This window comes from Triticum urartu, chromosome 4 (assembly GCF_003073215.2).
Source record: "Triticum urartu cultivar G1812 chromosome 4, Tu2.1, whole genome shotgun sequence".
NCBI lineage: Eukaryota > Viridiplantae > Streptophyta > Magnoliopsida > Poales > Poaceae > Triticum > Triticum urartu.
This window is the reverse complement of record NC_053025.1, coordinates 276663541-276675508: the sequence shown is the minus strand read 5'-3', so window position 1 is coordinate 276675508 and position 11968 is coordinate 276663541.

Genomic DNA, 11968 nt, shown 5'->3' with positions numbered 1-11968 from the left:
AGAGGTGGGCACGGTTAAATCGAAAACCCAAAAACCAAACCGAACCGAATCGTATTAACCGATATATCTGTTAATTCGGTGGTTTGGTTTTTGGTTCGGTGGGATTTTGAGGTTGTTCGGTGTTTGGTTTGCGTTCGGTTTTCAGTGCCAAGAAACCGAACAAACCGAACAAAACTGATATGTAGGATGCCCCATGTACATATCATGTTCACTCCATCAGGCGGAGGTCTCTTCAAAAAGTAAATTAGGCGGCAGCCTCTTCAGCAATTGGCAAACAACTAAACATCCGCCCTGGCTACGGCGAGCTAGCAATCACCGGCAAATCCTTATTGGTTGTGGCGGACACCCGGCTAGCCGCTAGATCACATGTACTTTTACAACTGCTCCGAGTTTCTAATCTCCCAATCTAAATAATAATGTCCATGTATATCAGGTATGTATGCATGCCTCTTGGTTGTGCAAGTAACTACTAGTGTATTATTTAGTGCATGAGCTGCTCAGTTTGGAGGCAGCACTAGTTTGCTTGGCCGAATAAAGCATTGCCTGATGTTTGCTAGCTCTTGTGACTATTTTATGCATTCTATACAATGCAAATCAGTGCTCATGAATTATTACACTTACATTGACGAGTGCATGTATTTTGGTTTTTCGGTTAACCGAAAAAACTGAACCAATATATTATTGTTAATATGGTTCGTTTCTTAACTTCGTGTGCTTGTTTCAGTTTCCATTTTTTCAAAACCGAAATTATAAAGACCGAATAAACCGAACCATAATAACCATATAAACCGAATGCCCAACCCTATCCGGGTGATGCTTTTAGCTTGTCGGCAGGCGGCTTGGTGAGGCCATCGAAATAGATGGCGTGTGTTGATGCGAGGTCAGGGCACATCATCAAGCTTATAGGTGTAGCAATAATAGTTGCTAGAAAGGTGACTTTAGATTGATCAATGTATTTGTTTTGTTGGGTTCTGTTGAATAATACTTCATCCGTCTCAAAATAAGTGTCGCAACTTTATACTAACTCTAATACAAAGTTATACTAAGTTTGAGACACTTATTTTGGGATGGAAAAAGTATAATATAATGGCCGTGTATATCGCTCAATGCAGAGGTCAGGTAAACCTTCTTTTCGGAAGAAGTAAATTTATGGGTGATCTTCAAGAAAAAAAGAGTGGGAAAACTGATACTCCCTCTGCAAAGAAATATAAGAGTGTTTAGAACACTTTTTTAGTGATCTAAATGCTCATATTTTTTTTAAAGGGGGAGTACATTGTTAAAAGTTACTCCCTCCATTCTTTTATATAAGGTGTATAATTTTTCGGCACGGTGAGCAAGACACATAATTATAGACAATTTAGTACAAAACTACCTTGTCTAATTCATTGATTATCAGCAAGTGAATCATTTAGACTAGGAAAAAAAGAGATACATGCAATCGGGAAAGATATAGTTTCCTTGTTTTTCTTTACAGGAAGAGATACATGCAATCATGTGAAAGATACTTTCCTTTTTCATAGAAGGTTATAAATGAAATTACGAGAAATTAGAATAAATGCATCTTACATTATGAAAATTTATAAAAAAAACAAATACGGAGAGGGATTTTCTATAATAGCTTGCCCTAGAAATAGCCATTAGTATCATTGGTGTGCTTTGTGATTCGCACTGGCTGCTTGGTGTGGTACCGCCTGCAGCCTATGTGATGGATTAATATAGGTGTGGTGGCAGGCCATTTCTCGCCGCTTTATGCCTAATGGGCTGGCAAAAGCCTGCCATCCATGCACTGGCGAAGGAGTGGCGGCCACAAGCGTGCATATTTCTCAGGTTCCACGATCGATCCATATCTTTGCAGGTTCCGACACGTACGGCACGCCGTTACGTCCTCACCCGTTTTTGCAGATGACGCCCATCGCGCCAGTTGAATGCAGGTTCGGACGGCCAGCCACGACAGATCCATGTGTATGCCAAGCGTTGAACCTACTAGTTGTATACGTACATATTCGTGTATCGCTCGTATCCTTCTGATGTGCAACACGTCATTCCGGCATCTCGTGAAACGCATGTTATCCTCCACGTACGACTCTCATATCTGTCTTGTGTTTGAAATACGTACGGATCGTACGTATTAGATGCATAGTCTGACGAACGACCTTAGTAATACATGCCAGCTTCGGCTCTTTAGCGAGCAGCAGTTGAGCACGTGTGTGTACCGGCCTGCTCGAGAATCAGGGGTCTCGTCCGACGATGCAAATTCAAAGCCATTTGTACATTTTTTTCCATCTGTCTCCCCAGAAAATGTCCCGGTTTTCCATGCAGGTACACACAAAGTTCTTCGGATTTGCTAGGCTACGCTTTGCACTGCGTGGGATACTGGAAGTTAGGGATGGAAACGGATCGGATGCGGATCGGATAGTGCTCTTGCCACTTTCATTTTCATATTTTCAAAACGAATACGAACCCGAATACAGATGTTATCGGATACGGATGCGGTTCGGATATTGTTCAAATACGGACACGTATCGGATATTTTCTTGATTCGGAATGGATACGAATAATATCAACATATTGCTTAAGTAAATTAGTCGATAGCTATGTGACCTGAAATAATCAACTTGTGACATACAATAAGTCAATGATAAATAGGTTTATGAATAAATACTATTGTAATGCATAATAATTTATAAGTTTAATCATATAAAGAGTAAAATTTGACCACTTATTTGGCTTTTATGTTCGATAATTGGAATATTGGGTCTAGAATTTTGAAAATTACCTCCCATAATCTTATTCGGATACGGATATATCCACTTCCATATCCATATTTGTCTCAAAATCTTGTATCATATTTTATTTTTTATTTGTTTAATAAATTCGGATACGGATAATTTCCATTTCCATTTTGGTTCGGATGCAGATGTTTCGGATATGAATAGGCATTTTCTCAAATACGAATATCGGATATTTTGAATTATCCGCTACCAATTTCCACCCCTAACTGGAAGGGCGAAGCAGGCTGCAGGCCCAGCCCTGTTTGCCGAAGCAAAAGCGTCAGGCACCATTGTCCTTTTCATGGGTTGATCATATACGAGAGAAAAGCATGTACGCACGTCACGCATACAAACACGCCCTTCTGCCACCCTGTAGAAAAGAAAATGAATAGACTATTGAACGCTTGGGGTCAAATATTTGGATTGGTTAGGACATCTTCAACGCCAACTCTCAAATCGTCAAAGTCCGGACTCTCGGTAACCGATATTGGTTCCACGAACAAAAGGGTAACCGTGCTTCAGGGTTAACTTGAATGGGCCCATCGTTGATTTTAGGCGGTTCCCGATATCGCTCCCTAAGATCATTAGTTTCGTCGGTTCGGAGTGTGTGATAAAACGGTTCGCACTCGCGATAACCGATATCGATTCCACGAACAAAAGGGTACATGTGCTTCGGAGTTAACTTCAACGGACCCATCATTGATTTTTGGCGGTTCCGAGTCCCCCCTTCCCTAAATCCATCGGCTCCATCTTTGGTCTCGTCGGTTCCACGTTGGTCTCATCGGTTCCTCCTAAGATCGTTAGTTTCGTCGGTTCGGAGTGTGTGATAAGCGGTTCGCACTCGCGATAACCGATATCGATTCCACGAACAAAAGGGTACATGTGCTTCGGAGTTAACTTCAACGGACCCATCATTGATTTTCGGCGGTTCCGAGTCCCCCCTTCCCTAAATCCATCAGCTCCATCTTTGGTCTCGTCGGTTCCACGTTGGTCTCATCGGTTCCACCTAAGATCGTTAGTTTCGTCGGTTCGGAGTGTGTGATAAAGCGGTTCGCACTCGCGATAACCGATATCGATTCCACCAACAGAAGGGTACATGTGCTTCGGAGTTAACTTCAACGGACCCATCATTGATTTTCGGCGGTTCCGAGTCCCCCCTTCCCTAAATCCATCGGCTCCATCTTTGGTCTCGTCGGTTCCACGTTGGTCTCATCGGTTCCGCCTAAGATCGTTAGTGAGTGTGTGATAAAGCGGTTCGCACTCGCGATAACCGATATCGATTCCACGAACAAAAGGGTACATGTGCTTCGGAGTTAACTTCAACGGACCCATCATTGATTTTTGGCGGTTCCGAGTCCCCCCTTCCCTAAATCCATCGGCTCCATCTTTGGTCTCGTCGGTTCCATGTTGGTCTCATCGGTTTCAAGTGTGCGATAAAGCGGTTCGCGTTCTCGGTAACCGATATCGATTCCACCAACAAATGGGTACGCGTGCTTTGGGGTTAACTTCAATGGGCCCATCATTGATTTTCGGCGGTTCCCGAACCGCGGCTACTAGTCCCCCCTTCCCCAAAATCCATCGGCTTCATCGTTGGTCTCGTCGGTTCCACCTAAGATTGTTGGCGCTAATTTGACCCGAAGGCTAGCCCCTACCTTAGGCAACTCCTTCTCGATATGCGAAGCGAGATCGTTCGCATGGTGGGCGAGAACGCACTGCTGCACATGTCTGTGGTGCAAGCCCTCTGCCAAGCAAGACGCTGACAAAGCTTCAGCTCGCGGCTCGTTGCGATTCTACTATGGTAATTTTGTTCTTCATCTGTGTCTCAGTTTGGTCCAGTGTACCGTCAGCTTGATCTTTGCATCTGTCATGTCGATGGTCATAAGTTATATATGCCCTCTGTCCCGTAATATAAGTGCAAGGGAAGAAATAAAATTCATCCGAGGCATACCTTTCCACCTCATCTATGCACTTGTGTCCAGCTTGGTTAACTTTTATGGTTCAAAACAAACTTTGGAAATTGTAACTTTGGAGATGCAATAAAGAGCAGAACTTTGAAAATAGATAGGTTGGTATTTTGAGACTGACTACCTTCAGATTCCATGGTTTAGAAAAAACAGCTCGCCCAGTAGCTTTGAACAAGGCATGATCATCCCCGTGTGCGAATACAGGAAGTTTGATTTGCTAACTATGGTACAGGTACTTAACTAGTAGCTGATACAGTAACTTATAACTAGCTAATGCTCCAAGAAAAATAGGCTTATGCACTGCAGAAACTGCAGAAAACTGGCACCTTGATAAGCGCCACTCCCAATTCTTGTCACGTGACTCACCTACACGCTCACACGCCACGAAACGTTCGTGTGCATTCTCCGTTTTGGCTTCAGGTTCCAAAGATGCTACTAGCGTCATTGCACATGGAGCCTTGCGGCAGAAATCACATATTTGACCTGAGGGCGAAATCAAATCACAAACTTACCTGCTCTCGAATTTTTTTCACAATGGTGACCCTTTCGTGTGGCGCCCGACAGCTAGGCGCCGCACACTACTGTGCAGCGCCTCGGGTTGAGGCATCGCACCTCCTGCCGGCGTGGCATCCCTGGTCCAGTTGCGGCCCCACAGATAGCACTGCAGCGCCTAAGGCCTAGGCGCCACACTTGTAATGTGCAGCGTTCGTCTCTTAGGCGCTGCACAGTCTGTGTGCCACTTAGGCTGGCCCCACCCTCTCTCCCCTCCCACCCCACCCCACACACCCCCACCCACCCAAACCCTTAGCCTTGCGCCTCTCCTCTCTTCCCCTCTTCCTCCCTCTCAAATCCTTCTCAAATCTTGCAAATCCGGAGTATTTGACCGTGGATTTCAAAGCCAACCCCTCCCTTAAGGTAATCTCCTCCGATCCCCTCGTTTTCATCCATAGGAATTGTCACATTTGCTCAAATGTAGCTAGTTTGGGGAAACCCTAGTTTTGGCTTGGTTTTCGAAATTTGTGTTGAATCATGTTATGTTTCTTTGCTAATTTGGTATGGTTAGGCTTTCATAGTATGCTAGGGTTAGGGTTATGTGTGTTTGATGTTGGTGTTAGGGTTATGCTATGTTTAGGGTTGTGGTAAATGTTATGTGGGGGTTATGGTTATTAATTCATATATATGTTAGGGCATATGCATTTTGTGCAAATATTTTGTTAAGCACTTACTTGATATATGTGTGTTTTTGATTATTATAGGGATGGGGAGAACATGTGTTTATGTTCATCATGTGGATAAAGAGGCCTTTTTGAAAGGCAATGTTGAGACGGACCCGGATGAGCTTGACATGGTGTTTGAGAGTAGTCCTAGCTATGCGGAGCTCTTGGAACAAGTGAGGAAGGATTTGAATTGGATGGACCCAAGTGACGTTGTTGAGTTCGAGGGAAGGCATAATGTTGGTTTTGGAATGCACATCCGTTGGAAGACAATGCGTGTGAACTCCGAGCAACGTTGGGTTGCATACAAGGAGACGGTTGCCGAATCTCTAGACAAGGCTCTTGAGTTATTTGCCTCCAAGAAGGTTGAGTCTACTTTGAATTTGGACTTGATCCGGAACCCCTCCCCGTTGGTTGCTAGCACTCCCCCACCCATTAACCAAGATCAAATGAGTGAACCTCATTTCACGCAACAAGATTGGCCAACATTGAGCCCGACTCCAAACAACCAAAATGAAGATTTTGAAGAGGAGAATGATGAATACGAGGAGGATGACAACGAAGTTGATCTCCATGAAAACAATGTGGGTGATCTCGACCAATATCATGTGCAAGAGACAATGGACCGATCCATCCCTTTTTCCCGTGCATATGCATCGGACTCAGATGACGATGGTCCCGATGAAGAAGTTGATGAGGAGGGGTTCACGCCGAAGGAGGCCCAAGCATTCAAGAAGGTATTCGGGCGGGATCACAAGACACCATTGTTCAAGGATCTTAGTCTCGCGGATGAAGCCGTTGTGGATGGTGGCAAATGCATATCTCTTGGAGCTAGGCCAAGTTCTCACCGTGATTTGGAAGACGGCAAGAACAGGATATATCCCGGTTGTGAGTTTCAATCCTTCTTGGAATTGAAGATGTGGCTCGACAACTACTCGGTTACACATTATCGTCCACATAAAGTGGCCAACTCGGACATCAATGTGCGTTACATGGTCAAACGTGAAGTGCCAAGATGTCCATGGATTGTGCGTGCAAGGCCATGGAAAGGAGGTCCCACTTGGCGATAGTGAGTTTTCTACCAACTCACATGTGCCGGCACAAGAATGCGGATGGCGAGCTTGTGTACCAGCAACACTGACTACTCACGTCCGAGTTCATTGCTTACAGGTTATCCAACCAAATATCCACACTTCCAATAATGAGCATCAAGAGTGTCATTGACCTTGTGAAAGCCATCTTTCATTACAAGGTAAAGTACGACAAGGCATGGAAGGCGAAGCAAGCCGCATTCAAGATGTTGTATGGCAATTGGGAGGAAGCATACAACCGACTCCCTAGGTTGTTGTTAGCTATGGCCGCCACAAACCCAGGCATGGTTCACGTGGTTGAGCCTCATGGGCACCAAACATTGATTCATAACGGGAGGACCGTCCGAGTATTTGGCCGTGCATTTTGGGCCTTTGAGCAATGCGTGAGGGCTTTTGAGCATTATCAGCCCGTCATTGCCATTGATGGCACATTCTTGACCGGACAATACAAGGGCACTTTATTGGTTGCAATAGCATGTGATGCCAATAACCGGGTGTTGCCTTTGGCTTTCTCTTTGGTTGAGGTGGAGAACAATGATAACTGGGAGTGGTTCTTATGTCAATTGAGAACAAGGGTATTACCGGCTGAAAGGGAAATTTGTGTCATATCGGATCGCCATCCAGGAATTCTAAACGCGGTGGTGGTTGAAATTCCCGGACATACAAAGTTGCACCATCGATGGTGCATGAGGCACTTTTATGCAAACTTCTATAGGGCATGTGGTATGAAGGAGTTGGCCGATGATCTTCAAGACTGTTGTCTCGCTTTCACCAACAAGCGGTTTGCCACATTGTTCAATGCATTGCTCAGACACAAGAAACTTGACCCCTGTGGTCTTGAATTTCTCAATAAGAACATTGTCGAAAGGAATATGTGGGCACGTGCTTTCGATGAAGATGGCCGGAGGTACGGTCAAATGACAAGCAATATGGCAGAATGCTTCAGCAAGGTGCTCAAGGGTGTAAGTGCATTACCCGTGACGGCAATAGTTCAATACACATTTGACAAGATGAATGGATACTTTTTAAAGTACTCAATGGAGAAGGATAAGCAGATTGCTGGTGAGAACAAGGATAAGCACAAGTACTATTTCCCACCAAAGGTTGAAGAATGGTTGGACTTTCAATCACGAAAGGCAGACTCCCAAGCTGTACTATATGACGACAACGAGTGGAAGTATGAGGTGAAAGAGCCTGGAGGAACCACAAACGATGGCCACCAACACGGAGGCCGCGCTTTCAAGGTCTCCCTAACACGGTGTGATTACAGCTGCATGAGGCCATCGTTGCTTATCTCCCATGCTCGCACTTGTTAAACGCATCTTGTGTTAGGAATGTGGACGTCAATCACCCTCTTACCATTAGGGAGTCCGAGTTCTCAATCATGACGGTAAAGAATACATGGGCTCCCCGGTTTCAGCCATACTTGGACCAATCACAATGGCCGGAGTATCATGGAGTTCAACTATGGCCGGACCCGGAATTGAAGGTCGTTAGACGGGGAAGACGTAAGACAAAGCGTCTTAGAGGTGACATGGATGGATGGGGCCGTGGTGGCGGTGGAGAATACGACACCGGTCAATTCCAAGAGCCTCGTGAGCAATCCCGTTGTGGGGACTGCAGTCATCGGGGACACAACACAAGAACTTGTCCCAAACCAAGAAAAAGATCAAAGAAAAATGATGCAAGCACAAGCCAAGCAAATGATAGCCAACCAAGTCAACCAAGGAGTAGCCAACCAAGCCAAACAAGCCAACGAGGAACTAGGCAACAAAGAGGGAGTCAACTAGGTCTTAGAAGAGGCCGTGGTGATGGTCTTGGCCGTGGTGATGGCCTAGGCCGTGGGGATGGTCTTGGCTGTGGTGAAGGACTAGGCCGTGGTGATGGTCTTGGCCGTGGTGAAGGCCTAGGTCGTGGTGACGGTCTTGGCCGTGGTGAAGGCCTAGGCCATGGTGACGGTCTTGGCCGTGGTGATGGTCTTGGCCGTGGTGATGGTCTTAGCCGTGGTGGTGGTAGAGCCCGTGGTGGTGGTCTAGGCCGTGGTGGCGGTAGAGCCCATGGTGGTGGTCTAGGCCGTGGTGGCGGTAGAGGCCGTGGTGGTGGTCTTGGCCTTGGCGGCGGCCATAGTGGAGGAATGTTCTCTTGGCTCAATGGACCATTGCCGTATGTGACTTACTATGATCTTGTTCGTTTGGCTCAATGCTTGTGTTGTCATTTTGCATTGTGTGACTAACTATTATATTGCCATTATCATAGGTATGGAAACAATGAAGGGGGTGGAGGACACGGAGGGGGAAGGTGAGATACCTTGGTGCTGGGAGGAGGGAGGAGGGAGAAGAAGAAGAAGAAAAGAGAGGAAGAAGAAGGGACAAGGACCGTGACCTTCTTATGAACCAAATTGTGTGCTACTATGTGCTATGAGACGTAAATGACTATGTGTTTTGGCTCAATGTTTGTGTATGACTATGTGATTGGACTACTCTATTGCTATGTGTGTATGACTATGTGAATTGGAGTACTATATGTGCTATGTCTTCTTTCTATGTTTTGGACTACTACATGTGATTTGGATATGATATATGTGCCATCTATGTGAATCACAAAACATAAAAAGCACTTGGAATTTGAAAACAGCAGATAGTGCAGCGCCTAAGGCCACGGCGCCACACTACACAGTGCAACGCCTTGCCCTTAGGCGCTACACAGTTGGACATGCCAGTCCAGAGAGCAACAGAACCGTTCCAGTAGCTTTTGCACCCGAAAAATTTGCTAAGTCCGCGTGCAGCGCCTAACTGCAAGGCACTGCACTGTACTGTGCAGCGCCTCTCCCTTAGGCGTTGCACTGTACTATGCAGCGCCTGCACGCCTAAGGGAGAGGCGCTGCATAGTACAGTGCAACGCCTAAGGGAGAGGCGCTGCACAGTACAGTGCAGCGCCTTGCAGTTAGGCGCTGCACGCTCTCAAATCCTTCTCAGACCCGGAGTCCTTAACCGTTGATTTCGAAGCCAACCCCTCCCTTAAGGTATTCTCCTCCGATCCCCTCGTTTTCATCCATAGGAATTGTCACATTTGATCAAATCTTGCTACTTTGGGGAAACCCTAGTTTTGGCTTGGATTTGGAAATTTGTGTTGAATCATGTTATGTTTCTTTGCTAATTTGGTATGGTTAGGCTTTCATAGTATGCTAGGGTTAGGGTTATGTTTGTTTGATGTTGGTGTTAGGGTTATGCTATGATTAGGGTTGTGGTTATTGTTAAGTGGGGGTTAGGGTTAACCAAGAATTCTCGGTTTTGTAGGCATGGCTTCATCCGGTTCCATGATGAGGCCACCGTGTGCTAACCAAGAAGACATGCCGAACAAGTGGGAGGACGCATCTTTGGACAAGGTGAAGGAGAAAGATGTCAATATCCCGCCATGTTGGTGTGGAGATGTTTGCAAGGTGAAGGTGTCCACCGACCGAAAGAAATCATGGACGGAAGGGCGGAGATATTTTGTATGCCCGAACTATGCTTATGATCGTGCACTTCCAACTAATGCCTATGACCAACCACCGGTAAGCTCGAGAAGTAAAATGTTACTCTCAAATGTGTGTCAACACTAACAAAAATGTTGTATGCAGTCACCGCCTCCTCTATGCAAGTACTTCACGTGGATAGATCTTGAAGTGCCAGAAGATGTCAAAAAGGACCAATACCAAGATTGTCTTAGGCGGCAATGGTGGTTCAAAGAATCGTTTCGAAGAGGCTTGGAGGAAGAGCGTCGTCAGAAGGAGAGGATGGAGCGAAAGAAACGAGAGGAGGAGAGGGCACGCCAAGCGAAACTTGCTTGTGAGGAGGAGAGGGAAAGAAAGCTTGCAAAAGCTCGCGAGGCGCAAGAGGAGGACTTGGCACGTGACAAGAAGGGGAAATGGCCTCGCTCTACTCAGTAGGGACTTCGCTTCGGTGCACTCGTCATCAACTATCTTCTACTCGGCACGTGACAAGATGGGGAAATGGTCTGGCTCTCATCAGCTGTTTTCTTGATCTCGGTGCACTACGGATGAGAAAGAATGAACACGTTAGCCATTCAAACATGTGTAATACGGCCAACGGGAAAGTAAAGAAGGAACACTTTACCACATAGTTAATCACCGGAATAGCAGGGACTCCGTGCCCTACCCTGACATCTCTATTGTACTTCCCCTTTGATAGATCCTCAAAGTTTACGGGTTCTTCAAGAATATCCTCATTATATGCCAGCGGTCATATCTCAACTCGAGTATTTTCAAGAAGCCATCGTATGTAGTTATTAAAAGCAAGTGGACTATGCTCACGAAGCTTGGCGCGTGCACTGCTACGAGCTTGCTCCACACAAAGCTGGAAGCGGGTAACATACGAAGCATGATGCTTGTCCCAGTTCTTTATCTTCCGCTGCCTTCTCCTGTCCAACATGCATGGTACAAAACCAAACATTAGCAAAATCAAGAAGGAGTGACGATGCTTAGTCAATACGGTTCATGCTCTCTTACCTATGAAGTGCTTTGTCCATATCCACCCATTCCGGCAGGTGAGGCTGGAACAGACCAAACTGACGAAACACGCGATGTGGCAAATGAAACTCAACCGCCCAGTTGCATATCAGTGGACACCGCATAAGCCAGAGATCCCTATCCCACAAGCACATCGGGTTGATGGAAAACTCCTCGGTGTACCCAAGTCTGTCATCAGCGCCATATGGCTGCCATACCACCTATGAAATAGGGCAACAATGCAAAATTGGTGACTTTTTTCAGGCAAGCATGAGAAATGACTGAAGTAATGACCTCGTTACCTGCTCAGGCGTAATCGTGTCCAACTCGGCAATGTACTTTTGGTACATGAGATTGACATCGTTCGTCATCTCGGAAACCACATCCCACTTGTAAGCCCAAGTGGGGCGCTGTAATTCGT